This window comes from Toxorhynchites rutilus, chromosome 3 (genome assembly GCF_029784135.1).
Source record: "Toxorhynchites rutilus septentrionalis strain SRP chromosome 3, ASM2978413v1, whole genome shotgun sequence".
NCBI lineage: Eukaryota > Metazoa > Arthropoda > Insecta > Diptera > Culicidae > Toxorhynchites > Toxorhynchites rutilus.
Window position 1 is genome coordinate 134,096,314 of NC_073746.1, and position 25,438 is coordinate 134,121,751.

Here is a 25,438-nt window from a genome sequence, read left to right on the forward strand (position 1 = left end):
AATCGCTGAAAAAAGCAAAAAAAAAAAAAAGAAAATGCAATATTTTGTAGACACTGAAAGGAAAAATATTGAACAAAAATGCTTGATAAACAAGCGTTAACATATACTGAAACCACACCATACTTTCGTAATTTTAATTTAGCGAGTAAATGTAAATCGACTGTATGATATAAATAAAATTCCTAACCTATGGCTACTACAAAATAACTTTCTTCTCTTTAGTCCGTCCAACGATTCGATTCGGATGTCCAATTTAGTAATCTCATTCTAAAACCACATTGCACTTCTGGGAAATCATCACTTATCGCTTCCTCGGATTAGTAGGTATGTTTCATCCAATTCTCGCCGACTCCAATGCCGAATAAACTAGAGATATTCCATCGTACAGAGTGTGTCTGGAGCTTAGATACTGTCTGTGGACAGGCTGGCGAATCTCCTAGAAACTGCCGCCCACCAGACCAAAACGCGCGCCCGGTGATGAAGATAGCGAATATTGATTGGTAAAATATTACCATCGCGTCTGCCTCCGTATCAACATCGAACCCAATTTGCAAACAACTTTTTCCTCGATTTGGCGAGAAAAAAGACACCAGATATTTGCCATATATGCTTGCGCTTGCTTGCTTCCGGTGCTCTTCAACAACTCATCTTTTTCCATTCACTTGAAGGGGATGGGGGCTTAAGAACTACACACACACACACACACACACACACACTGAGGGTGGACCTGTGATTGCGACTCGCGGAACTATTTCAAGTGCCCGAAGAACCACCTTCGTGTGGAGAAAGTTCAAACTTCCATTGCTTGCCGTTCGGTTCGGCATACCTCGCTCGGTGTATGGTTTTATGGGAATAAACAAGCAACATTTATTAAATTTATTGCCCTCACGAGAGGGATGTGAGCGCTTCATTTTCAGCATTTATTCCTGCTTTCGGCATTGAATCTAATCGAAAGCTTCCAGCCGTGGCTTTCATTCTCTCTCGGAAAGTGGAAAGTTGAAAGCGCTCGAGAATCGTTCAGGCCTGATATAGATACAGTCGCCCTCGTCGCAGGTGGAAGCCACCGGAAGCGCTAATATAAATTCCACGCGGCACCGGAGGATAAATTCGCTGTTCATATTTCATAGTAATTGCTCCTGGGAAAAGTTGTGCTAATTTGATTTCAATTCTTGATTCGCTGTTTAGTTGCAATTTGTGTGGTCGGTGCAGGCGTAGGGAGCTGTACGGAGTGTCAACATTCCACGGCGTGACGGCATCAGATCAATCATGGATCATTGTAGATATGTCCAATTGGGTTTAGCTCGTGTTTTTTTTTTATTTATTTAAGACTCATTAGCATTTTAGCTGTAACAAAGCCGAATTTTAATCGTGTACATGTCACATGGTTATCATATCTATAATTAGCACATTACACAGTTGCCGTTCGCCAGTATTCCTTCTATACCATTACATATGGTACATTCACACAGTAGCCATTTAGGCGTAAGAGTATTCTTTCTGTTCTTCCATTATCCAGTTGGACCACCGGACAGCGGAGACAGTTGATTGATCATTGTTGAGTTATTTATAGAACAGCAGCCCGATGTGTCTTGCAGAGCAGAGCAGTTGTATGGATGAATCGGTCTTATTTCGACCGTGGATCGATCTCCATCGCTGATGATTGTTGCGTGGATGTAGCTATTCTGTAACAACACAAAGATGGTCGATGAGGGCCCTTAGTTTTAACTCACGATCGATCGCTTACTAAGCGAACGCGCAACCAATGTGGCTACGGAGACCCCAAGCTCGTGTTTACATGGTGTAAATATTTATGAAAAAAAAATCTAACGAGAAACTCAATTGAAAGATGACCAATGGTAGAGGCTGAGAATGAACAATAGAATACAAAAATAATACACAACCGAATCAAATCTTCATTTTTGTGCCTCCAGTACTTTTTCACAGGGGCCACAAACATGCGGGCCGCAAAAAAAAAATTAAGTTGGTTGGTATCCAGTACACGACGGCATTGTTAACGTAGGTCTGCGAAACTATTGCCGATGAGAGCAAGCACTATAGAAATTTGAGAACGAAATTCTTTTTGTTCAAACATTTGGTAGCATTAGCAAGGATCGATGCTTTCACTAAGTGAGAGTCACGAACGTTTTGCGAAGCAATAAAACGCCAATTCGAACAGAAGTACTATACTCTCATACTCTCAACATTAACATACACTGTTGTTTGCTCGATTTCTAAAGCGGCATTGAAACACTGGACTTATTGAATATCCAAGTAGTTTATAAGTACAATAAAACCTAAAACCTAACCTAAAAACCTAAAACTATTGAGAACCAGAACAGAGGATCCAAAGCCCCTAAGAAGGATGGTTGTGGTAGCTGTTATCCATGATTAAAGGGCGAACACGAAATTATTGCGACACATTCAACAGGGCATAACTTTTTTACCATTGGGTAAAAATCAACCAAATTTTGCACACTTTCTCATTGATGTGTATTGTCTACATTCTGTCAAACTCGAAGTCGTGTTTTTCGATTCAAATGGAGGTGAACCAACGCGAGTCGAGAGAAAAAATTCTTTCCAAACACCTGGAATTTCCTGACCTGTCGCACCGGCAGTTGGGAAAAATGTTGAACATTCACCATTCAACCGTCTCCAGAGTGATTGGAACCGCGGTTCCAGGAGCGGTTAACAATGGACCACGGCAAAGGAGCTGGAAGAAAACCGGGACCGGAGAACAAAAAGACGGAGGGAAATGTGAAGCGGATGATTAAAGCAAATCCCAACGTCTCAAGCCGTGATTTGGCTAAAAAGATCGGTATGTCGCAGAGCTACGTCCAGAATGCAAAGAAGAGGGCTGGACTACATACATACAATGTACAGAACTTCCCAAACCGCGATGAGCGGCAACAATCGACGGCTAAAACTCGGGCACGGAAGCTCTACGAGAAGATGCTGACAAAATATGGCTGCTGTGTGATGGACGACGAAACGTATATAAAAGCCGATTTTAAGCAAATTCCGGGGTTGGAGTTTTTCACCGGCAAGAGCAAGTTCGATGTGGACGACAAATTTAAGAAGAAGAAAATGTCGAAGTTCGCCTCCAAATATCTCGCCATCTGCTCTTGCGGACTGAGGAGTGAGCCTTTCGTTACAAAGGCACAGCAAATGGCGAGATCTACAAATCTGAGTGCCTCGAGAAGCGCCTTTTGCCGTTCTTGCAGCAGCACGACGAAACTCCGCTATTTTGGCCAGATTTGGCATCATGCCACTATTCTAAAAGTGTCCTGGAGTGGTATGAGGCCAATTCTGTCCATTACTGGGCAATAATGAAGCGGGAACTTCGGAAGAGCAAGAAGACAATCAAAGACGAGAAGGACATGTTAAGAAAATGGAAAAAAAACTGGTACCGGATGACACTGTAAAGATTTTGATGGAGGGCATCAAGCGAAAATGCGCTTAAATTTTACAATCAAGGCTCCATCGATTAACTTTTCTTTTGATTTTTGAAGTTAATATATGTATAAAACAACCCTAAAATTTTGGTTTGATTCTGAACTTTATAAGAAAATTGGCATGACATTTTCGGAGTCGCAATAATTTCGTGTTCGCCCCTTATTATGAAAAAAAAAAAAAAGAAATGGATAAACCCCTAAGCCAAGAATTCTCTCTGTGGCCTTCTCCGGTAGAAAATAAATCGTCTATTCGGGGTGTTCGTCTATACTAAAGTAGTTTCTCGACGACTTTCTCAGCTTGCCAAAAATAACCTCGTTGTCCAAGATTGAAAAATATTTAAATGTAAAACGAGTGATGAATAAAATTATATAGGGTAGAAGTACCTATCATCGCAATAGTACCTATTATGGCAATACGAGTGAGTTTTTTATTACTTTAGAAAACATGTCTTATTTTTAAAGGCTCTAATATGTTTTTTAAACATCACAAATCTCTACTTCGTCGATTGTGGTACTTGATTCTATGCGAAACATTGTTCTTCTGTTGAAAAAATTTAGTTTGAAAATATTGTGTCCTTGCTGATGCTTGCTTCTTAGCATTTTGCTAAGGAATATGCGGTCAAAATAATGAGATTTTTATGCTGTGAAGTGGCTGTTTTGATGCAAACACAGTGTAGACGCATACATTACAACCTTCTCAATTTTGTAATTCGACCAGTTCATACGATTTTATCGAAATAAACATGTAATTTTGTATTACCATAATTGGGACAATTTCACATCTACGTGCCAATCATCCCAATATCGAAAGCTGCCTTGTTCCTATTATGGTTGTACGAAATCGCTGCAAAGCTGTAAAGCAGCGGAAAAGTTATATTCCTATTATGGTTGTACGTTGTTATGTTATGGTTGTTATGCTATTATGGTTGTACCTCACGTTTTCACGCCAGCGTATAGCGCGCTTTTAAACGCTCAGTAGTGTTGTGAAATAGCACTATGCGACCGAAGCATATTTGTTTGAATTAAAAAATTAAATCTTAGGTGAATGTGGTAATATCCTTTGCTCAGTTCCTGAAGAGAAGCAAAAACTGCATCACAACCTGCCGGATACCTGATATTAGAAAAAACAATAATTTCTCATTAACAGAAGATAAATCACAACCGGGACTAGTAATGCTTGTTAATTCTTTTTCGGTTTGTAGTTAATTAAGTGTACCCTCCCTCAGATTATCCTCCCGAAAGATTTTTTTTTTAAATTTGAGATACAGAAAATTGATTGATGTTCTTTGAATATTGAAATTATGTGGCAAAAAATCTGTCTGGAAGGCCATGGTTATCGTAAGAGAAAGTAAATTAAAACAATCGATAGAAGCAAAAGCAAAAACTAGGCAATAATGAATAATAAATCTTTTCCTGATTCTTGTACATAATTTATTGGAATTGTCAAAACTGTGTTAATCTACAAAATCTTTCAAAAACAGAAAAAATCGATTTTTTTTCAATATTGTTATCCAAGTATTATTACATCTTTAAACTTGAAGCTTTAAATGATGCTTTAAAATTATGTATATTCCATCTTCATGCGCAGGTTTTTCACAAAGTTACAGCGTTTTTAAAATCACTTAAAAACTTCGACTTCGCGCTCCGTTCCCATAATTTTTGTCGAGTGCAGAATCAACGACATAGTACTAGGAATAAGATTTAGATACATAATTTTATTTAAAAATTAATATTGAAGTATTATTTGAATCTTATTAACACTTTTTCCATGTGACACCGTCTATTACCATAATAGGTACACTTATTACGTAACTCCAAGAGCAGTATAACCATAATGGAAGTGACAGTTTCAAACATGTTTTTTATATAATTTAGTCAATTAATCATCGAAATATCAGTGAGAATCTTCAAAAACAGTGTTCAAACAGCTAGAAAAAGTATACTTTTGTATACTTTTGAACTAAAATAGTGTATTTATTCGCCAATTTCTGCAAGTTGGTGACATATGTCCTCCATAATTGGTACACTTTTATACCCTAGTGGATAAAGTTTTAAAAAGAGTGACCTTCTCAGGTCAGGAAAAATACTTACGTATTACGCACGAAGAATAACGAAATATATTACAGGTCCGATTATAATGGATATTATTTTCGAAATCTCGCGTTTCCAGTCACCGGAGAGAATCCTATGTAGAACCACACTATAGAGGCAACCCTTCTGGCCGCGAATATCATACTAACATTCCTGCCCTTCCCCTTCTGACTATTAGAACGTGACCGGTATCGTTATTGACTATTTAAGGTTCGAATCACCGAAACTTGCACAATGATAATGATTTGCTACTCCCAAGCGTCATTCGTTGTGTTCTTTGTGCAATTTCGCTGGTTCAGATCAATCGCGGCGAGCAACTACGGAGTTTACAGTCTACCTAAGCTCAAGCTCAAGCTCCAAGTAGTTTCTTAGTATCTCTTAGCCAAATTATATCATCATTGCGCCCGAAAACATCACCCCAAAGAATACACAGAACAATAACAGAAAATCCGAACCAAACCGGTTGTGTTATAGTGGAAAACCTAACATTCTGTTTTCCACCGAATGAAGAATGGAAAACCAATGAAAAATACCTTTTTCACATCCTGCTTGAAATGCGCTGCAAATTGATCCCCCTTTAAACTGGAAACGATGCTCGAAATCACGGAAATGTAATTGTCAATCGAATAAAAGTCACTAATGAGTCATTCACTATTTATCAGTCATCCAAGTAGCGGCAGCGAAGCTTTCCAAATGGCCTTCCACAAAGACGATTGTTGGGGGTCTCCGTAGCCACATTGTTTGCGCGTTCGCTTACTAAGCGATCGAGAGTGAATTCAAAACTCAGGGCCCTCAATTGTGACCATCTTTGTGTTGATATAGTATAACTACGTCTACGCAACAATCATCAGCGATGGAGATCGATCCACGATCGCATGAAGATCGAATCATCATACAACTGTTCTACTCTGCAAGAAACATCAGGCTGTTGTTCTATTAATATCACAACCGAGACCATATCAACTGTCTCATATCAACTCTTACTGTGTGATGTATCATATGCAATGGTACAGAAGGAATACTCTTACGCTTGAAAAGGACTACTGTGTAATGTACAATTTATAGATTCGACATGTACACGATTGAATTCGGCTCTGTTACAGCTAAAATGCAAATGAGCCTAAATAAATAAACAAATGGGATAAAAAAAGATGATTGATTCGAATTGGCCTTTTTTCAATGTAGATATAATTCAAAATGTCATGATCATTATCACCAATAAGTCCGAACATATTCCTGTATTCACACAAGCTCTCTTCCAGTAAACAAAAATATCACTCCGCTTTTTATCACTTGGGATATTATTTAAGAATCCATCGAAATTTTTAAAATACATCTTCAGTCGAAAGTTTTGGTGGTCCACCCCAATGGGTGGTTTTTTAGAAGCAGATTAAGATGGTTGATATATACTTCATTCTTTTATTCCGCAAGAAGAATACACGATTGCCAATGTAAATACTGTACTTAGTATGCACCACGAGCATTCTTCTCGTTCGAAATGCAGTGTGACCCCAGCAATCAGAGATGCCAACCTTCCTGATTTTTCAGGATTTCCCAGTCAAAAAGTCCCCGTTCCCCGATATTCTGACAAACATTAAATTTTGCCTGATTTTTTTGAAATGATCCTGATTTTCCCTGATTTTGTATTTTTTACTTTATTAAAATGAAAACTATCCGTAATAAATATACGAAGTTTTCCTGGTTGGAAATGAAAATTGTCAGTCTACATAAAAAAGCTCTCTAGTCCGCACTTGTATAATGTTTAATCTTTTTTGTTTATTGTCTATATGTTCCAAAACGGTTCGCTTTATCGAAGACACCCCGTCGACATTTAATAAAACTTGAAGTTGACCTGAAAAAAAAATACTCTATCAGATTAGCACGTCCAAAGTCAGTTTTGAATCGTTATATTTTGAATGAAAATAATTACTTGTTGTTTTTTGAATACTTAAATCACGTAGTCCTCATTCTTACTTTACAACTGTGTCGATAAATTTCCTGATATTTCCACAAAAACTCATCATCATTAGCATAATCTTTCGAAATTGATCTCTAGGCTGAACTTATTCATTACTCTTGTAGTTTCACTATGAGCTTCTACTGTAGTATACGCATGAGTCATCCGACTACCATTAATGACTTTATGACTTTGTTGGACTTTTACTCTTAAACACTATACAACGAAATCAGTTCATTTCCTAGACATGTGCTTACTAACATTATTCTGCTTCAATCGACATACTGATTAAGGCGGAACAATGACTGTGAGTCATGTTGATTAGTTTTCAATCATACTGACGCAAAATTGCAGCGCAGCGCCCAGCACATACTTTACGACCATACGCGAGCATAATAAACTGACCCACTTTATGACCGTGCGCGTATACTCGAATAAACACAACAAGCGCGCTCCAAACAAACCAAACTTCTATGTTTATGTTTATGTTTATTTCTCTTACTAACTTAGGATAAAGAAACAATAATGTAAGAATTGATAAAACTATGTGAATTGAATAAACGGAGAACAGTCAAGTTCTGAACGAAACCAGAGCATGATATTATTCCTGATGACAAAACCCTCAGGCGAAACCGATGCCTTTTTGTCCGCCACTCTACTAATCAAACAGTCGATAAATTCCCACAGCTACTGCTCGCAACAAACTAAAGGAACTTCCAGAATTAGTCAATGCAATAGCCGTCGTGTTCCATCAGAGCTACGCCAAACTTCATGCCTTTTTGACAACACGACAATTTATTTTGGAGTTTGGCTGGAATGTGCTGTCCCACCAGCTAAACTAACCGGATATTGCACCTTCCGATTATCACAGGTTAAGGTTCCTGCGAAATTCTCTCAAACACACTAACTTGGACACTATAGATAGAATCGAAAATATCTTTCTTTTATATATAAAACAGTTTTCGACGAGAAGATGGCGATAGTTCGTGGAACAAAACTGTGCACATAAATTTGAATAAATATATGTCTGCCTATCAAAACCATGCGTTTGTGTTTCCAAAAATCGGTTCCGGACAACACAACATGAGCGTCCTCATTTCTCCTGATTTTTATTTTCATTCTCCCTGATTTTTGAAAATAATAGTTGGCAACACTGCCAGCGATAGTTGTTCCCCTCCACCGTTATCTATCCCATAACGCATAAAATCAACTATTCGTATGTGTAATTCAATCATACACAAACAATCTCCAACTAACGGTATGGACACCGACGCGGTATGTTCTCTTTCACCTTCCTATAATCGCGCATAGGTCTGACAGACCGAGAATCAATGAGGTGGCTGAATAAAATGCTGCTTTTTGTTTCTTGCCGTCAGTGCAAACTCTACACTATGCTTGCTTTGTACATATTCTGAGACGAAAATTTATTCACGTCCGTTAAACACTGTAATAGAAAAAAACTGAGGTTGACCAGAACGAACACAGTGATAGTACTTTCACTACCACCTGACGACAAGAAATTACTGCCGGTCAATCTTGACTGAGATGGGCTTCCATACAGGTACTCATATTTACAGATTATTGCGTTTTCAATAGTTTGCTTTCGAACCAATTTTTAAGCTATTGAAACAAGTTTTTGATTCAATAAGTAACAAACATCACTCATATAACTTTAATCTTACGAATGAACTGATCATCAACCCGTATTTTTTATTTTTTCATCAGGGTGGTCATTTCCCTTTTATGGTGGTCCGAAAAATCAACTTTTCCCCCTTTTTTCCAAAAATTATCTTTTTTCATTAATTCATAACTTTTGATCTACTGGACCAATTTAGGTGATCTATATATCAAATTAAAGCCAATGAGCTATTTGAAAAACATTACACTTAAAAAAAAACCTCTATGAAAAATATGGTGGCCTTAGTTCCGAAACCATGTAAGCTATGAAAAAACAATTACAATCAATCAAATAATTGCGAAAACAAAATCTAGTTTTTTTCAAGTGTAATATTTTTTCAAGCAAAACTAGCTTATTGGCTTTAATTTGATATATCGATCATCTAAATCGGTCCAGTAGTTCAAAAGTTATGAGTTCTTAAAAATAGTAATTTTTAGAAAAAATTAAAAATATATATCTTTTGGACCACACTAAAATGGAAATGGTCACCTATTTGATTTGATATGTGGATCATCCGAATAGGTACAGTAGTTCAAAAGTTATGAATTTAAAAAGATAGTAATTTTTGGAAAAATGGTAAAAAATGATTTTTTGGGCAACCCCAAAATGAAAATGATCACCCTAATGATAAAAAAATACGGATCCAATATTTTGAAATAAAAAAAAACAAAACTACCATTTTTCACGAAGATCTGAGAGCCACTACAAGTCGGACTCGATTATATGCAGACTCAATTATCTACAGTTTGAAAAAAAATATTTTTTTGCATTCCAAATATGACTTATTTCAAGGAAAAATGTAACCTTTCAACGTTAAAGTGAAATTCAAGTGACTATTATAGGTACAGTGAGGCAAAAATCGCGATTTTTGAAGATTTTTCTTGAAATTTCACCAGAAATTGTTTATTGCAGCGAAATTAAGATTGATAGAAGTTGGGTGTCAAAGAATAAATTGTAGAGCGGTTAGAGAGCTTTCATTTAATTGATAGAAACAATCATTAATATGAATTTTTAGGATAAAATTAATAATAACACATTAAAAATTACTAGCTTTGAAGTTTTTTTACTTCCAAAATGTTATTTAAATTCAGTAATTTAAATGTTTCACAACTATATCCTGTACTAAATTTTCTCATCTTTCTGATGGAAGCAACAGAATCGTCTTCATTAGCATTCAATGTAGCACCAGTTTGAGGCAACAAAGTCCGAAACAAACAAAAAGTTCTATAACTCTGTCATTGTTGAAATACGGACATATGCTTAGAAGGGGGTTTTCATCAAATATGATCCTCTATCATCTTCCGAATGAACTCGGTTTTTTATATGAGAAATGTATGTTATGACTTTAAGAGGATGAATCAAAAATTAAATTCTTCTTTTATTTAGAAAAAAACGAAAAATAAATTTATAAAAAACTATAAAAAGAAAGAAAATTTTTTTGATTCGATTATATACAGTGAAAATAAATCCGAGATTGTATACAATCGAGTCCGCCCTGTATATTGAATGGCTGTATATAAACATTTCCATCACACTTCTAGGTGGATTGACACTATTTTCGCAACTCAAATAATTATTCAAAACACTTACATGTTGTTAAATTATCTTGAAATTAATGAGAAAAAGATTTCTAAACACAATTCTTAATAGAAAGTAATATTCACTACTCTGACCCATTGTTAACCTCTCAAAGGATGATATTGGGTCAACTTTCATTTAATCGTAGTTCAGTGAAAAATTAATATTATTCAACAATTCCTTGAACACTTACGAGTGTTCATCATTAGAGAACATTTCTACGTAATCAGAATTGTTTTTTTTTGCACTAAATATATTTTCAAATGGCTCAGCAACATTAAGTAACAATGAGCCGTGTTTATGAATAGGGAAAAGCCTCTGTGAGTAGAACAATGCCAATGTTCTTTCTCAAGAAGGCCTAAAAACCCTATTATCTTTTTGAAAAAAGTTACAATATAGATAATGACAAAATTCACAATAAGATAATATTATAGACTTCTTGTTTAAGCTTCTTGTTGCCGAGATGACCAACTCCTTGGAACTAGTTATATCCTTGGGACTGGGGAAGGAATGAAAATCTGCTCACTTTTCGAATTCTGAGGAAAAAGTTGAAACAGAGAAATGGAAACGTTAATAATAAAAATCAAAACAATAAAGGAAAAATAAACATATATATTCATATTTGGAAGTGTATGGATTTGAGAAAATCATAAATTAAAGAAATAGCATCGATATTACGAGTAGCCATAACGTCGCGAATCGGAGAATTAGGTGGCATTCCCTTATTGCGAAAATTTTCTATTAAAGATAACCCATCATTTTGAAACTCAGAACAAAACCACACAATATGATCAATATCGTGATATCCTATACCACACACACATAGGTTACTATCATTGATGTTGATTCGAAATAGATGTGCATTCGAAGAATAATGGTTAGACATGAATCTGCACACTACCCGTATAAAATCACGAGAAAAATTATATCCTTTAAACCATGGTTTGAGAGAGACCCTAGGAATGATAGAATATAGCCATCGGCCTTTATCACTACTATTCCAACTTGAGTGCCAAGATTCAAGTGCCCGTTCACGAGGAATATGAAGATATTCATCGAAAGTAATTGGCCTATACAATATGTCTCCTTCCATAGCGCCCTTCTTGACAAGAAAGTCTGCTTTCTCACTTCCTGGTATCGAACAATGAGACGGAATCCATACAAAAGTGATATTAAATGAACTAGTTATGAGAGCACTTAAAAGCTGATGGATTTCAGATAAGAAATACGACGTATATCTAGTCCTCACTGAACGGAGTACCTCTAAAGAGCTGACACTATCAGAAAAAATGAAAAAAATGATCTGGTGCCAAGGTCTGAATGTGATGTAGGGCCATGTATATTACAGCTAATTCTGCAACAAACACCGAACAGGGTAAACTAAGCCTACGGAAAGTGAAGAAATTGATATTGAATGTACCAAAGTCTGTGGATTCATTAAGACTAGATCCATCAGTAAAAAAAAATTTGGTTGGGTCAATATGTTTATACCTTGACAGGAATATCGCAGGTATAACTAAATGACGGAGATCATTTGAAATATTATGCACATAATCCTTCATTGACAGGTCAAAAGTAATAGAGGAACTGAACAAAAATGAAGGAATGATCTGGGAACCAGATAAAGCAGATGGACTTTCCAAAATCATCAATTCACGATATAGAGACATTCGCCTAGATTGAACGCCTGAGTTCAATATTTTTTCAAAGTTTGCTATCACTTCCGGATTAACTGTTTGACAGCGTATTAAAAAACGGAATGACAACTCGAAAAAACGTACGGGGAGAGGAAGTATGCCAGCTAGAATTTCTAGGCTCATAGTATGAGTTGACTGCATACATCCTAGAGCAATACGCAAACAGCGATATTGAATCCTTTCCAGATGCAAAATGTGGGTACAGGCAGCAGACCTGAAGCAAAAACTACCATACTCCATAACAGATAAAATGGTTGTTTTATACAACCCAATCAAATCCTCAGGATGAGCCCCCTACCAAGTTCCTGTTATTGATCGAAGAACAATTCTGACATTTTTGTTTCAAGTAGCCTATGTGTTTACCCCATGTTTCTTTGGAGTCAAACACAACACCTAAATACTTAAATGACATCGAGTGACGAATAGTTCTATCAAAAAGTTTAAGCTGTATTTGAGCAGGATGATGTTTTCTTGAAAATACAACCATCTCTGTCTTCTTAGAAGAAAATTCAATACCCAATCTATAGGCCCAATCAACCAAATTGTTAAGAGAATCTTGCAAACGACTATGAAGATCGGTGCTGTCATTGCCCATTACCGATACTACACAGTCATCTGCAAACTGTCTCAAAGTACAATTTCCCGATAAACAAATATCAATATCATTTACATAGAAGTTGTAAAGAATTGGACTAAGACATGAGCCTTGAGGAAGACCCATGTAGGAATATAAAAACAAGCAATGCACAAATCTAAATTCCCCTGTGACTAAAGGCAGGGGAATCCTGTAAAATGGGTAGCATTTTCTAATACCTATGAGAACTCCTCCATAGGAATCATCACGGTCTAAACGGATAATATTGAAATCATGGATGTTTAATACATTGTCCGAACGAAGCCATGTTTCAGACAGAGCAAACGCATCACAATTCAAAAAATTGAGCATTTGCTTGAATGAATCAAGTTTAGATAGAATACTCCTACAATTCCACTGCAAAATAGTGGATTTCCCTGACTCATCCAATAAATTAGGCATCGAAATTAATGAACGAGAGGAGGGACCACTTTGAAGTCATTTGTTTAGCTATCTGGCTGATAGAAGGAAGCCAAGCAAAAATTAAACCTTTCATTGAATCTGATATTTCGAAAAAAATCAAGAATCCATTGAACAATTGATGAAAAGGAAATACCTCCAGAAAAAGATGAGGGTTCAGGAACCGATTGAGAAGTAAATTGAGAATGGCTTGACAATTCAGGGAAATGAACGTCATAATTTGAAGATCTCCAACCAGGAGGGTTATTCTAAGGTGGAGCAGAATAATTAGAAGATTCTGGATTGTTAGAGATCAATCCTCTTTTTTTAGATGGCTTAGAGGAAGAAGCAATTTTTCTCTTCCTGACTCTTCCTGTGATTACTGGATCAAATTGAGAATCCGAATCATCATCCTCTGATAAAACAGAGAAAGGATTTTCTGAAGCCTCGGGTACCTGAGGAGAAGCTGCCTTGAGCATTTCAGCGAAGGATCGATTAGAACGATCCTTAAGTGATTGCTTGAGTTTCATCGAACGTAATTTATATTTCGGACAATCCTTAATTGCATGAGGAACATCTCCACAAAAAATGCATTTATCAGCATCCTTGTTACAAGTGACTTCATCATGGTCGTCTGCACATTTTGAGCATTTCCTTTTATTACAACAGTATTTTCTTGTGTGTCTGAAAATGTTTGCAATTAAAGCAAGTCATTATTTTAGGGGTATATAACCGAACTGGAAGACGAAGTTTAATTAGCACATGATTTTGAAGTGCTGTGCCTTCAAAGGATATTCTAAAAGAGCCAGATGGATAATACTTTTTTTTCTGTACAATACTGTTGAAGAGTTCAGAGATCTCACCTCCAAAACTTTAATATGTGGAATATTTGCATTGAGGAAGATACGGAAGATGTGTATGTACGTGTATATGTATACGTATGCGTAAAAGAAAAATAAAACGAAAACTTATCTTAAAAGTATCGAGATGTATGTTAGAAAACTTCTAAAATCCTTAAAGCGGGTCCAATGGCAACTTCACACTCCAAAAACGCTTGAAAAATAATTTCGACTTCAAGAAAAATCCTTCCTTTCAGTATATCGATTCTGCTTCTTTCGAAATTCCGTCAAAAATCGTCTTAGAATCCTTAAAGCGGGTCCAATGGCAACTTCACACTCCAAAAACGCTTGAAAAATAATTTCGACTTCAAGAAAAATCCTTCCTTTCAGTATATCGATTCTGCTTCTTTCGAAATTCCGTCAAAAATCGTCTTAGAATCCTTAAAGCGGGTCCAATGGCAACTTCACACTCCAAAAACGCTTGAAAAATAATTTCGACTTCAAGAAAAATCCTTCCTTTCAGTATATAGATTCTGCTTCTTTCGAAATTCCGTCAAAAATCGTCTTGAATATTGCTGAAAAACACGGAGAAAAAAGGAACGGAAAATACGTATTTATTCGTGATGATTTGAAATATACGTCAGCTTTTTCCCAAGGCTTGCTGCTATATGAATCAGAATTGTGTTTTACTCTAATTTACGATAGTTGTTCAACAAAAAGTTCGAAAACTACCTTTTTTGACCCATTTTCACCCCCATCGACGGTATATAAATAATTTGAACTACTGATACATAAGTTCCTCGTGATTGACAGTATGGATAGGTACGCATACAAATTGATAGAACAATTTGAAAACTGCTTTCAATTTTCTGTAACCTAAAATAATTTATTTCAATTTAAATTTACGAATAACGAAATCGTAATATAAAGCATATCAAACAAAGCTTAAGGGGGTATTCTAGTCTAGAAATCTGAAAAAATCGAATTTTTTTTTTACCATATTTCTGTAGTTTAGGCATTCAAGAATATACTCTAGAAAGGACTTATCGAAAATCCTATTATTTACATAGTTAGAGCCATCTTAGTGATGTGGTATCTAACCTGTTACGGCCATCACAATGAACTTCAAACGCGTTTCTCTCGGAACTAGTTTTTTTTTCTAACTGGCGTACACGATATCTCAAGTTCTACTGAACCGATTTATGTCAAATTTATATGAAAATAATCTGCATACATCTCTCTATCGCATGAACCAATAAAAAATTATAACTTTTTAATTTTACTATTTTTAAAAAATCGGTAAACGCAAAAAAAAAACGTTTTAAACAGCATTTTTGTTTTCAAACGGCCGCCATTTTGTTAAAACCCATGTTTTTGACTTGTCCGAGGTTCATGCCATAGCGACATCTTTACTGATTCAGAATCTGTTCGATTTTTTTGTTTCAGATAACCAGAAGGACTGGAATCGTGTACGCCATGGCACAACTTTTTTTTGAACACCCTCACTTCACCAGCATGTAACTATTCTAATTATGAATATTTTTTTCCGTCCTATTTTTGTTTTATTGTTGAAAGATAGATAAACGAATAATGATATAATGGATAGTAAAAATATTCTTTGTTTTATTTTTACGGAGTTCGAAAAAACGTCCGAAATTCGTGTCTCTACACTAGAATACCCCCTTAAAGAATTTTCGATTCGATTGGTTTGGAAATCATCAAATTGAAGTTAAAACTATTTTATAAAAACGTGCCTGTTTATGATTGGACACTAGAGTTCCAATGAAAATGGCCATCTCGAATTTTCAAAGCGAACTTGATTAAAAATTTTGATTTCCACGAAAAACTACCCTATGCAAAATATCAGCTCAATCGGACTTCATTTACTAGTGTCGCACAGCGGTTTTGAGTTTTTTGAAAATCGAAAAATCACCCAAGGGAGGAGTAAAGGAAATAGGGGTTTTCGGAAAAAAAAATTTGATGCCAAATGTCTTCAAATTGATTGAAACATCGAGATCTAGTCATCTTGAAAAAAAAAAATTGTCAAAAATCGACGCTCTGGAAATCCGGAATACGAGGCAAAACGTATGGTTTGGGGTGCCAAAGAAAATCGTCATATCGACTTTTCATACGGGACTCCCTGCGATATATTGATTTGCACGATAAAATACCCCCTGCAAAATATTAGCTCATTCGGACTTCATTTACTATTGTCGCAGATGTCAAAATTTAAGTTATCTGAAAATCGAAAAATCACCCAAGAGGGGAGTAAAGGAAATCGTGATTTGAAATAAAAAAATGTTGATGACAAATGTCTTAGAATTGCATGAAACGTCTAGATTTACTGTTATCTCAAAAAAAAATGTTTGTCAAAAATTGGCTTTCTGGCGCTTGGTGGTTTTTTTGTCTGAAAATCGAATTTTTCCCATTTTTTTTTCGAGTTAACAGTAAATCTCGCAATTTTATCCAATTTTATAACATTTGGCATCAAACTTTTTTTTTCTAAGACCCCGATTTCCTTTACTCCCCCCTTGGGTGATTTTTCGGTTTTCAAAAAATTCAAACTTTGACCGCTGTGCGACACTAGGAAATGAAGTCCGATTGAGCTAATATTTTGCATAGGGTAGTCTTTCGTGGGAATTAACTTTTTTAATCAAGTTCGCTTTGAAAAATCGAGGGTCACTTTTTTCCCATATATCCATTGGCACTCTATTGGACACCATTACTGAAAAACGTACATCAAAAGGTAGGTTTTTGCGATTGTTGCTCATACCAATGGTTCCAAATGAAGTAACATCAGGTGGACCTGTCAGAAGAGCCCAGAGGACCGCAGGTTCTACATCTACTCTAGATGATAATTTCTACCTCAAGTTCAGCCAAAACTCATGTTATTCTGGTCATTCATGATTGAGTGACAAACCGGAAAAACATGAACAAAAAAGTGCAGTAACTCAGTTGAAAGTTAGAAAAACGTCAACAAAAGTTGTGAACTGGAGGCAGTTTTCAAACCATTGTATGTTAAAATCAAGTTGTATAGTCATTTCAAAAATTAGTGACACACGTTTCGGATACTGATTTCGCTTATCAGTAAATATTGATGACTTGGGAAAGTTCACAAACATTTTTTGTGTTATGAATTAATGAGTCAAATGTATACGAATACTCGAAAAATAAATTCTTCAATGGCCATGTCTATGTACCACACTCACTCAAGAATTCAACACAGAAACACAAAAACACAAAGAAACACAAATAAACGTAAAGAGACAAAAAACTTAACTTTATAATAGCAATTAGATAAAGAAAATATGAACTAACCCTAGAAAACCTAAACACACACACCCACAGAACGCAACCGAACCAGAAGAAGTTGACAACGACTTCAGAACCACGACGAGGGCGGAAAAAACTTAATTGATCTTCCTCTTGTGTGTTTACTTTTTTCCAGTACTTCCCTCCGCAAGATAAAGAACACAAAAGCCTCTGAAGGGAAAGCTGGACTGTTTTTTTTCTTCCTTTCTCTCAGAAATAAGTCGCCTCGAGATGAATTCGCTCCAAGTGGAGCAAAATGAAACGAAGCAAGAACTACTCGGTGAATCTTTACTCGCCAAGATTGCCTTCTTCAAGAAGGAAGCAACTGTGTTATGTTTGAAGGTTTGTTTACGGGAGACGACAGATGGCGCATCTGTTTCTTTATTATCATACACCTTCTCCGGGGAACCTAAATTCAATGGCACTATTTTAGGATCCGAGGATTTCTAACTTCATTGAACACATGCCACATGAAGCACCTTCGCTGGAAACCTTAATGGCATTTTTTTCCTTTTTTGTTTTTAATGTTACCATTTTACATTTTGACAAATTTGCGGTATTAAATTGTAAATTCCGCATTCCGGCTATAAACAGGCGTCTTATAATGGGCCCCAAATTATACCCCCGAACGACACACAAAGGGATGGTTTCTCTCAACCGAGTGTCGACTAATTAATTATCTTAATTAAAATATTGTATCTCCAACCCCCGGAAGGATTTACGCTGAACCAGGGATCCGGGACGCACGAATTCAAAGCAATGACAATTGTTTGCTTTTTGCTGGTCGTGGAAGCAGACAGGATAATAGCATTTTGTTGTTAAGAGAACCGACAGCACTACAACAAACCGGGTGGGCGAGCAAAAATGGTGTCTACCCCCCGCTCACAACGGCTCAGGTTCCATTTACGCATCCCACTCTGGATGAGATTCGAAACATGACGCTGCAGCTGTTACGCTCCCAAAGAGTTAAAATTGGATTCTATGTTGCCAAATGTTTATCAGTAAGTTTGCGCTTATTAAAACAATATACATGAGACGGCGTTGTATTGCCGGTGAAATCAGGGGGCGGTTTCCGCCTGCAAACTTTACTAATTTTGAGGGCGGAGGTGGAGTGGGCGATAGGTTGACGACACTACTGCCAGACTGAGGAAAGTTTGCAGCGGTAGTGGAATTGCCGGCAAAGACGATCCCTTTATTTGATTATGTATTTGTCTGATAAACATGGTGCGAAGACAACAAGCTTTCTCAATTGTAAGTGACGCGAAACCAAAAACTGGCAAAGCTAACGAAAACTTTTAGGGAAATGGAAGCGCTCACGTATGCATTTAGTTCGAGATGTATTTATTTATTTTCACATTTGATGGGGTGTCATTATTCGATAGATTGTACATTTCAGTAGATGATTGTGTACGGGTAATAAAACAACATTTGAAAACATGAAAATATCATATTTCCCAACCACAGAAAATAGATTGTAACAAAATTATGATACATTCAACTTTTAATTATAGAAACTATGAATTGAAACTAGAATCACATGTCGTATTTTTTTCAATCGGTTAAACCGAAAGCAGCTCGGTGGGTTGAATATGAAAACTGAATATCCGAAATATTTCACGAAATTCTTTCTGTCAATTATTTGATATTGATGGGCTCTTCTGGGACCTAAATTCATAGTAACTAAAATAGCTCGAGGTGAACTTTGGTTTACAGATACTCTTGCAGTCCTCACCAATCTATTCTAAACTTTCTCCATATAATGGTAGCATCCAAAAATACCGTTTCTCATTATTATGTGATCATTTTTAGATATCAAATTCAAAATATATATCACAAATCAGGGACTTCCAATTAAATGATCATGGTTTTCAATGAAGTTGTTAAAAACTGAATTAGATGTTAAAAAATATACACTTTTAAAATATTATTCTAAGTGGAAACATGGTTCAAAAACACTATCCCTTAACTTTCTTGCCACTGAAAAATATAGATGTAAGATTCTAAATTTTTACGCAGAGTGATGTGCCGTGTTGGGTTGCATAGTGATATAGCTTTCGTCCCTCGTTATAATGGTTTTTTTGTACACTAGAGTTCGGACTCGATTATCCGAAGTATTGATTTTTTTCACTCCGGATAATCGAATCATAAAAAAATGAATTTTCTCTCGGTAAACGCAAAACAATTATGATTTGCACTTGATTATTAAACGATTCTATCTAGCTTGACCCGTTTGTATGTTTGTTACTTTGTAACTTTGTACCTTTGTAACTTTGTCTGTAACGCTGTACCACACTAAGGGGGTATTCTAGTGTAGAGACACGCATTTCGGATGTTTTTTCGAGCTCCGTAAAAATAAAATAAAGAATATTTTTAGCATTCATTATATAATTATTTGTTCATCTATCTTTTAAGAATAAAACAAAAATTGAACGGAGGAAAATATTCATAACTAGAATAGTTAATAGCTGATGAGGTGGGACGGTTAAAAAAAATTGCGCAAACGATTTCAGCTCTTCTGGTTATCTGAAACAAAAAATGGCTGAATGGCTTGACTTGGAGAACAAAAAATATAATAAACTTTATTGCCCTAGATTAATGAAGGAACGGATGTGATAACTACTAACTGCTGCTTGCCTAATTATTTTCTAGCTTTCAGAACATTGAACCGTTGAACTTAAAAAGTTATTATACTTATTTTTATATTCTTGTTTTTAGTAAATTATCTGTATCATTAGTATACTTCTCTACAATAAAACCATTCAACTATTTTTTTATTTTTATTTCTTACCTAGCTTTCTTCGGAATATTTTGATGATGTACTGTATTCTATTAGTCAAATCATTTCATTTGATATCAATATTGAGGGAATTGCAAAAAATATAAAGTCAACCATTTGATGGCGGCGTCCTTTTCGAAATTATGTTGTTCATAATGTGGTGTATTCTCCAAGTCAAGCCATTTAGCCATGTTTTAGCGGCGGCCAAACTGTATTCTTCAAGATCATGGAATACGCAGTTTTATAATGACAGTAGAATTAAAGTTTTGTTCCAAATTTCAGACCAATCAGTGATCAGGAACGGGGTCGAATTTCAATCGATTATCCGGAGTATTGTTTTTTTTCAGTCCGGATAATCGATCATAAAAAAATAAAATAAAAAAAAAATAAAAAAAGGAAAATAACTATGATTTGCACTGATTTATTTATATATTGAAATTGTCCTGGGGAAAGGAGTTATGTTTTGAAAATCGTAAAACAATATTCATTGCCTTGTTACAACCCGTGAATCAAAATATTATTCAAATGGTCAAGTCCAGCTACAAGCAAAAGCTCATGCGTGAGCTTTTTGGACGCCAAGGAGAGTTAGATAACATGGTTAAGCGAATCAACATCAAGGATGCCGTTACGGCCCAGACGGAAAACATCAAAACAAACATATTATTTATTTTCATAAAAAACTTTATTCAGCACATAAGAATGTATACAAAACATCGAAAAATTACTACAACAAAACACTGAACACTAAAAACACAAAAAAATAACAGCAACCGCAGCAGCAACAATCGATCCAAAAGCCGCATCTTCTCATATTTATTGTCACTTACCCTTAAATTGTCGACGGATACCCAAACTATCACCTGAAAAGATAATTCTTTATTACACATAATTGGACGACACAACTCATTTTTGAAGACAACACAACAATCTAAACAATCATGTAAACAATAACATCCCAATTGGAATAGGAAACGCATGGAAACGAACCCGCTATACAAAGCGTATTGTTTATAGCGAACATTCGAGAAGGAATCCGACCAGAAAATCAATCGCAATTATAGGCTATTCAGATGACTATGGGACCAACCATATAAATAGGGCACGAAATGTCAAGAACAAGTCAGTCGCAAATAAACCATCGATCAGTATAGATCAAGCTAGTTTGTCTATATTCGATCTCATCATATCTCATATCTGAATTTATTTTTTCTCTATTATAGTGACTTTCAGCACATTTCGGTTGATTCGTCACTTTTACTTCCATTTTTGGAAGAATGTCGGGAATGAGAATTGAACTCGTGATCTCTGCGTGAGAGGTATGGATGTTACCACTACGCCAGATCGCCTTCGAATCATATCTGAATCTTCGGGTAGCCAGTCTACTCTAACTCATCTACTACTTTGAAACTCTGCTCTGAAACTATCTGGGCGGAGACAGATGCTATGTTTTGGGTAGCCGAGGTTTGGGAAGAGGTACCGGCTGATTCCATCGTCAAGTCATGGAAAATGCCGATATCCCGTTGTCGGTAAGAGAAGTCCCTTTCATAGATTTGAGGTGACCATTTTCATTAGCACTCTGATGCACATGAAAAAAAATAAATAATAAATAGTTATAAATTGAATTATAATTAATAAAATAATAATTTGCCTAACAAGTTTTATTTATTTTACTCCTCGATAATATTTGAAGATGTTAATTAGACATCTTTTGAGAATCCAAAAAAAAACATCTTGGACTATCCAAGCGGTTTAAAAATTAGTGATTTTGTATTCTTTGGAACAATTTCAACACTCCAACCCAAACTTTTTTTTCCTTACTACGTCCATGATTTTTCGAATGATTATATAATTTATGATTATTGAATTAATATTTTCATTTGAGTTTATGTTTTTTGAAGCAAATATTAGGGATAACCAGATTCAGACATATTAAACGGACCCTGCTCATCCTAGCTACATCCGCGTTTCTTTAATTTGTCATATTTGGTATGTTTAAATATTAATTCAAAGTATTCATTTGAATCTGAAAATTTCTACGTATATAAATCTACTGCGGATAATCGAAACTAATTGTATAGAACAACCCATATTCCAACCCCCTCCTCTACCTAGCTACGTAAATTTTTTTTCACATGATCAAATTTATGAAGCATGTTAACAAATTATTCAAAATTTCTGATCTAAAAATTAAAAAAATCGAAAATAATCGAAAATACTCCGGATAATCGAATTACGGATCATCGAGCCTCTGGCATATCGAGTCTCCGGATAATCGAGTCCGACCTGTATTTTGTTTGATTTGAGAACGAACTGACAACAAAAACACATGCTAATGTAATATAATAAAGGTTTTTCAAGAAACAGTAGTACAAATCATCTGTCATAGAAATTAATAAAAAGTATAGTACAAACATTATACTTTTTTTTCATTTTATGAATACCCCTGCGTTTGATCGTTACAGTGCGCGGTTGTGAACGTTACATGGCGACCGTGACAAGACGTTACAGATGCAAAAGTGAACGCACTTGAATAAGAAAGTTAGTACGAACTATTTTTCGAACTAACAAAAAACTCATTTGTATTACTATAATTGGTACCATGTACTACTATTTAATATGTTGTAACGTTTGGTGGAAAAAATGTGTTCAGGATAAACGAATTATAAAAAAAAAATCAAAATTCAAAACACGCTATAAAAGATGAAGAGTTCCCAATTTAGGGTGGTCTTTGAATATGGCGATGGTTGGAACAGACTCGCTTACAGAGGGCTCTGAATTCCAGAGAATGTCTGTTATATTATAATGGGTACTACGGGCGAATTCTAATTGCAGCCACTTGGCATACTCAGAGGTCTGATAAAACCGAATTTGGGGTTTCTCGGCCATTTCGTTTGTGAAGCGGTCGGTTGACGGAACGTGCCTAGGTGCCTATCTCGTTTTCGGTAGGACGGAGTTCGAATCAGTGAATACAATAGATTCTATATTTTTTCTTTGTTCCCTTTTTTTTAAAAAAATAGGCATTATTTAAAGGTGTAAAAATATAGTGTTCCGTTTTATTATATTACGGTGTAAAATTAGCAAAGGTAAAGAGGAAACATAATCTCTTCTCTCCTGAATAATCAAGCTTTTAATATAACCTCGTTGTGAACAGGATAGCCTGTTCATCAGACGGCTTATCCAGGACCTTGCTGCTGGACAAATTGATTCGTTTGAATACCGGGTGAGTCCCCAACCACGGCGAAACGGACGGGAGCCAAACCGAACGTCCGACCGATACTCGGTGTATCCGCAGTATCCCGCGGTGTGCGCCATACACACCGTACATTTAGAAGAAAAACCACCCGTACCACAGCACTTCCTGAGGTCCTGAAACGAATCCGGATTCAGTAGATGGGGTAAAACCCTGCGCGTAGGTATGTGTGTGACATGGCCATGATCATAAGAGGGGGAAAGGAGAGAAGAGAATAGGGTTAAGAAAGACGTTAGAGTGAAAATGTAAAGCGAATAGAAAGGTTTGAAAATTTAAAGTGAAATTCATTCAGAAAGTCGTGATTCGTTCGTCCGTCTTCCAAATTATTCGTTTAGTCCTTTGGAAACTCCAACTTCGGTGTTTGTCCGCGGTGTTTTCGAAGAATTGGTTATAGAGGTGTCGACCATTCTGGTGCAACCAGACGTCGAAAGTTTTCGTTGTCCGAAGGCGGCAGTCTCGAAGACCTGAACCGTTCGGGACCATTTTATTGAGGGGGCTCTACCATAGCTGGGCGGGTGGTCTCTCTTCGGAGAGTGGCGCAAAAGCCACCTGGTTTTTTAATCCCTCAACAAAAAAGGGTTCGCAGACGGTTACAATGTACTTCTACTCTAGGTAGGTTTTTCCGATTAATTTCTCCCACAATGCAACAAGTAACATTTTTGCATGCATTTCGGGCATTAGCTTACATGGTATAGTTTCTTTCTTCGATGTCACGTTACATCGAGCAAGAAGTATAAATAGATTTACTCTTTAGTTCCGATTTGTAGTTGCACTCTAGACATCGATAAGCTGTCTAGATATTAAAGCTAAGAGTTAATTTGGGTATATTACTGCTAACCCGACTGCTCAGGCCACTCAGTGGAAGCATTCTGTGCAATAAGCGGGTTTTTGAACAGAATAAAGGGTGTGTCACATCAAATTGCATCACGGAAAAAACACTGTAGAAATTCGCCTAGTAGACCGATCCTTTTGAAAATTTTAGACAGTAAAATAAAAACTATTAAACAACTTTTGGCATTTTCTTTTTATTCATACTTCGAGCCCAAGCCCGTATGCTCGCACCTTCCTCTTTACCCCGTCCATAAGGTTTTGTACAACGTCAGGTTGTAGTTTTTTTTTTGAACAGAAATCCATTTTCTCTTGAAGTCCGCCTCCGATTTGACAACTTTTGGGTTCTTCCGGAGGGCCTGCTTCATAATCGCCCATTATTTCTCTATTGGGCGAAGCTCCAGCGCGTTGGGCGGGTTCATTTCCTTTGGCACGAAGGTGACCCCGTTGGCTTCGTACCACTCCAACACGTCCTTTGAATAATGGCACGAAGCGAGATCCGGCCAGAAGATGGTCGGGCCCTCGTGCTGCTTCAATAGTGGTAGTAAGCGCTTCTGTAGGCACTCCTTAAGGTAAACCTGCCCGTTTACCGTGCCGGTCATCACGAAGGGGGCGCTCCGCTTTCCGCAAGAGCAGATCGCTTGCCACACCATGTACTTTTTGGCAAACTTGGATAGTTTCTGCTTGCGAATCTCCTCCGGAACGCTGAATTTGTCCTCTGCGGAGAAGAACAACAGGCCCGGCAGCTGACGAAAGTCCGCTTTGACGTAGGTTTCGTCGTCCATTACCAGGCAATGCGGCTTCGTCAGTATTTCGGTGTACAGCTTCTGGGCTCGCGTTTTCCCCACCATGTTTTGCCTTTCATCGCGGTTAGGAGCCTTCTGTATGTACGCAGGCCCTCCCGGTGCTTGGTCCGCTGGACGAATGAACTTGACAAATTCAGCTTA

At 36.5% G+C, this 25,438-nt stretch overlaps 1 protein-coding gene across 2 annotated transcripts in view; it reads right to left on the bottom strand.

The window, feature by feature from the left end:
* The window catches only part of LOC129775166 (uncharacterized), a 366,981-nt gene that overhangs the window by 227,845 nt on the left and 113,698 nt on the right, over positions 1-25,438 (bottom strand). The window contains exon 2 of one of the 2 annotated variants that reach the window (XM_055779543.1): positions 21,241-21,273. The exons of the other annotated variant lie outside the window; for it this stretch is intronic. The gene's annotated coding sequence lies outside the window, so the exon portion shown is untranslated. The remainder of the gene's footprint in view (positions 1-21,240; positions 21,274-25,438) is intronic. 2 annotated transcript variants of the gene reach the window in all.